We start from the raw sequence: 5,837 nt of genomic DNA on the forward strand, positions 1-5,837 counted from the left end.
ACCTATCAATAAGACAAACTAATGGTAACAGATCTGGACTGAGGAAGAACATGACAAGAAAGTAATTCCGAGTATATTGAAGATCATACGGAATGAAATGATAGAACAAATTGAAGTACTCAAACAGAAACCTCTCAAAAATCCACAGGATCTGCTGAGAATTATAGGTACCTTTTATGTGAATCAAGGCTTACAGCTCATGCAGTTTGTCAAGACACTCTCCCAGTCTTCCTACAGAGCTGCAAACGAGGTCGGATGAGTTTTCTTACGAATTATAGGGGAATGGGTCAGACTTTGTCTTGGAATTGGTAGATATACGCCCGACCTTCCCTTCTACTTCTACTCCCTCAAAAGAAAAGTTGTTCCCGTACTGCACATCGCGAGTGTCTTGACAAAATGCATGAGCTGTACTGGTCTGTTGATGACGTTAATATTAAAATGATAAGTGAGAAATGAGCAAGATGTAGGAAGCAATGACGTTTCTAATCATATAACGTTATTTAAAATTCCAGTGAAACCAGCAAAGTAAGAAGCTGTGTAATTTGTCGTAGATTAGTCATGTCTCCAAGTGTTCAAATACAGTAAACATTTCTCTGCAGATATATGTACATAACGGCTAGACATACGGTACATCCAGATGTAACTTGTTGTTTGTGTTTATTTAAATTTTGTCGCACCTATGCTTAGGTAACAGATGTGGCTTAATCGTTCAGTTCATGACCTCTGCTGAAGGTAAAGAGACTGGAGCACATGTTAGTTTTTACTGTCAAAATGCTTTCAGTAACATTGTAGAAGGTTTCGGTGCAAAGATATCGTTAAATATAACCACTTTCTAGCAGTAAAGTAACGAAAAACATAAAACATCTATTTTCCTTGTCAAAACTGCACGATTTACCCACATATGACAATCATTTTCACCTACATTTACGGTGACCATACGTCTCGAATTTTTCGGGATAGTCTCACATTTTATAGTTCTGTCCCGGTATCGAGAAAGAAACATTCCGAATTTCACCCAGACTTAAATTGTTCACTTATTTTATGCAAGAAGATCTGAAGACACGTCCATCTATGGAGAGACAATAGAAGAGTACATGCGAATATTTTGGATCCGTAATAGGCAGGACAAATGATTTTAAATCTATATAGATGACAAGAAGGGTACACGGACTTTTCGTCCACCCTGTACAACAGGAGGCGAAGCACAAAACTATACGTATTTTAAAGAAAGCACTATTAGACTATAGACGTAGTTTTGCCACTTTCTGGAACCAATGCTTCCGAAGGAAGGATATTTTTCATATTAATAATTTATGGGGATCAGAGAAATTGTCAATGGCAATCGGATGAATTAAAGTCTTGCTGAACCTCCAAATGAATAATTTGGAATCTTGTATAGAAATGTAGGTACGAAAAATTTAAAATAGAAGAAAGTGCTCATAAAACAGTTGTCTTCGGCAGAGAAATTTAAATTATGGTTTACTTAACGACGCTCGGAACTGCAGAGGTTATATCACCGTCGCTGGTGTGCTGTAATTTTGTCCCGCAGGAGTTCTTTTACATTCCAGTAAGTTTACTGACATGGGCCTGTCGCAATTAAACACACTTCAATACCATCGAACTGGCCGGGATCGATCTTCGGCACAGAAGTACAATAAGCGCCGTCAACCAATTCAATGGAAAATTAATTAATTAAGTATTTTTTTATTTATTTATTATTAATTAACAATTATTTAATTATCTATTTGTTTATTTCTTTATGTCTATTTCTATATTTATTTATTTATTTATTTATTTATTTATTTATTTATTTATTTATTTATTTATTTATTTATTTATTTATTTCCTTATTTGTCTATTTATTTCCTTAATTATCTACTTACTCTATTTCTATTTTATACACTTATTTATCTATTTATTTACTTACATAAACTTCACCACCAACAGAAGGAAACTTCCAATGATAGGTGACTTACATTGATAAAATGTATATATAAAAAACAGACAGAATAAAATGGAACGGTCGCTTTCTATACTCGTAAAGTGTAATTAAACTAATTTTTTGTAATTAATAATTTTGCTCCAAACTATCAATTATTATTATTTTTAATTGTTAAATTTAGAGGTATATACAGTAGAACTTGGTTATAGCGACGTCGTTTGGTGCGACACCTCGCCTATAACGTCAAATATTCTGTGGTCCCAACTAATTCCCCATAAGACATAAGCTTTTCTACCTTGCTTAATACAACAAATGTATATGCGTCTGCCTTGCATATAACGTCATTTTCAACCTCGGTTTGGAATACGATTTTCTAAGAACCAAAGTATTTCAAGATATATTTTGTTGAAATCTGGTAACCTGGCATATTCTTTACTGTCCCCTTCTGCCACAGACCCCTGAAATGCAGGCAGATTCCCCAGCCCATTGTAACCCGCCCGAATTCATGTGGTATTAACGGTAGCTGCTTGCGATCAATTTCGATAGGAAGTTTTCGCTATATGGACGCATTTTAACGCAGTATGGCCACTAAAAGAAGAGTTTTAACGTTGGAAGAAAAAGTTAAAGTGATTCATCAAATTGAGAATGGAATTAAAAAAGCTTACATGTGTCGTGAGTTTGGCCTAGTTAATTTCACAATTCAAGCGATTTGAAAGAGCAAGGACAAAATTGTTGCTGCATTTGAACAGAATGGATCGAAGCTAGAGGAGGGAGCAGTGAAATTGTAACTGAAATTATGAACATACTTGTAGAACGTAATTTAGAAAGTGTGTATTGGGCAAGTAGGAGATAACAGAGTAAAATGACTGATTACTTCACTCCTAAGTAAAGAAGTTTAGTGAGTATACCTTATTTTATTTCAAGGAGTGCAGTTCGGTGTTCAAAGGAGCCACCGAACTGCACTCCTTGAAATAAAACAAGGTATACCGAACAAACTGTTTTAATACAGAATACTGTATTTATAATTGTATGTGCACTTTATTGGGCGGCCGGGTAGCTCAGTTGGTAGAGCAGCTGGCTACGGACTGAAAGGTCCGGGGTTCGATCCCAGGTGGTGACAGGATTTTTTCTCGTTGCCAAACTTTCAGAACGGCCCCGAGGTTCACTCAGCCTCCTATAAAATTGAGTACCGGGTCTTTCCCGGGGGTAAAAGGCGGTCAGAGCGTGGTGCCGACCACACCACCTCATTCTAGTGCCGAGGTCATGGAAAGCATGGGGCTCTACCTCCATGCCCCCTAAGTGCCTTCGTGGCATGTTACGGGGATACCTTTACCCTATGTGCACTTTATTATGTTCATGGTGAATACATAAATCTAAAATAAGCCTAATTAAGTTTGTTATTTTTCATTTTCCACCTCACTAGACTGATAATACTAATCTCGGTTACTACGACTCTCGTTTATAACAACATAATGTTTAAGGTACCTTGGATGTCGTTATAACCAAGTTCTACTGTAGTAACAAAAGCCAAACGTACTTTATTTCGGTCCCTACACAGACAGAACAGGGAGAAAAGGACGTTCATCTGTTCCGAATTCGGACTCAGGAAATATGGTCACCGTATCTGCATTGCTATTTAGAATATTAAAGCGTACCTTAACAACAACACTGTGGCTAGTTGGCTTTCCGAGGACAGATCCGGAATATTTCCAAGCATTAGGCTCACATTAACCCATAGTGCGCCGTTCATGCTTTAATAATTCCAAACCAACAGACCGCTCAAGTGACATTTGTAGATCTGACACAAGACGGACCATCCTATCTCAGCCCTAAGAGTCAGGTCCCAACTTCAGGAAAGTGTCGGATGAACCCCAGAGCCCGGAGCCCGGAGCCCCAAATCCTTAAATCCTGTATCGGAATCAGATACCTGTAATGCTCCAAAGACATCGTTCTAACCTATTTTTAACTATTACTGATGGCAGATGAAATGAAGAGAATGTGGCGAATGTTGGTGAAATGAAATAGGGGAAACGGGAATACCCAGAGAAAAACCTTACGGCTAGGCTGGTGAAAAAAACCTAGGCTGCTTGGATGGAAGATCAGCGCATTAATACTGGCCATAGCCGCGGAAATGAATACAATGTGACTCCTGAATGAAATACTTGTTTGCATTTGACGCCAGTGCAAGGACGTAAAGAAAAGTTGGAGAATAAAAATAAATGCGGAAGAATGGGAACAAGAAACTGAAGAAAAATTGTATGAAAATAAAGGAAGAAGAGTAACAGAAACAGAAGAAAGAAGGGATAGAGAATGAGAAAAACTGAGGGGACAAATAAGAGGGAGAGAGAGAGAGAGAGAGAGAAAGGAGAAGGAGAAAAATCAGTGTGAATTGGAAGAAAAACACTACAATGCTTTTCACGAGACATAGTTCCGTCCCAGCTTCTCTTTGCCTACAATATTTTGTCTAGACGCATGTAATATTTAACTTATCATAACTAACAGCGACTGAGTCTTAACTTTCAACTACGCAACGTTGCTTAAGCGCGAATGGCTCTTTTTGTGTGAAGCCGCGATCTCCATAACTAAGTCGCTAACTAACGTAGATTGGAATAACTTAGGAGAAGTAAAATTAAAGATGATTTCGCTTGGTCTAAGGCATCACGCCTTGGATTAACGATATGGAATGATCACTGGTTCGAGTCCTCATGAAAGAAGATATTTTCTCGTTAAACTTCGACCAGTGTATAGCCTATGACCAGTGCCCACGCAGCAATGTGATGAATTTAGACAGCTAATGGAAGTAGCAAAATCCGGCTTCGTAAGCTGTAGCCGCTGGAGGGACCATTGTGCTGAACACACGTCACCCCGTCCTATTTGGATGATCGTTCATCTTTACTGCGGTATGTGATCGTAGAGCCAGACGTCGGCTGATAGCCCTTGACCCTCCATAGCATGTGCCACGAAATGAAGATAAAGTTGAAGAGAAATAAGATAAGGAGAAGCTGAAGATAAGGAAAAAAGAGATAGAGGAAGAGGTGATAAAAGGAATACGGAGAAGAAGATGATGGTGATGTTGAAAACGAATTTCAGGAGGAGAACTAGGAAAGGAAAATATGTAAAGGTGAAGAGCGAATAATAAGTGAAAGGTAGAAAAGAAGAAGAATCTTTAGAAATGAATGCTAAAAACGAGGGGAAAAGGAAAAGAGGATATTGGGAGAAGAGAATGAGAAATAGAGGTGATGAATAAAACAAGAAAGGTGAAGAAACCAAGAACAGAAAGATAACCATGAGAGAAAGTGAAATGAAGAAAATTGAAGATAATGAGAAAAATTAACACAAAGAGGATAGAAAGGGAAGAAATGTGGACGTTTCGAACAAAATTGGTCATTTCCTAGCAACCAAAAAGTGATTTTTTACGGTTTCGGTATGTTTAAAGAGCCATCTTACTGAATATGTTACTGTTTTTCTTCTAACTCGGTCATTTGCATGAGAAGCAGTAAGGTAAAATCATTATTTTCAATTAAAATCGAATAATGTCCTATTTCTACTAATGTCAATATTTTCATTGTCTTATTTGTAGCAAAAAAAAAAGGACATTTCCAACATTCTGTATGTGTTGGTTGCAATTACCAGTGCATTAAAAATCGATCATTTCCACTTCTATATGCAAGAGTGATAATATCTTATTGCTAATTGATATTATTGTAAAAATGTTATAATATATACATTTTCCCATGATGCAGTAGAATGAAAGTGAAGGATATCTAAGAGGATAAGCTATTCAATAAAATTCATATGTTTATTTTCATGCAATATGCATTCACATGTTTTTTTTTAATTTAAATTATTGTAAAAGTGTTATGGTACGGGTGCTTATGTAGTAAACACCGGTCAG

This window comes from Periplaneta americana, chromosome 5 (genome assembly GCF_040183065.1).
Source record: "Periplaneta americana isolate PAMFEO1 chromosome 5, P.americana_PAMFEO1_priV1, whole genome shotgun sequence".
NCBI lineage: Eukaryota > Metazoa > Arthropoda > Insecta > Blattodea > Blattidae > Periplaneta > Periplaneta americana.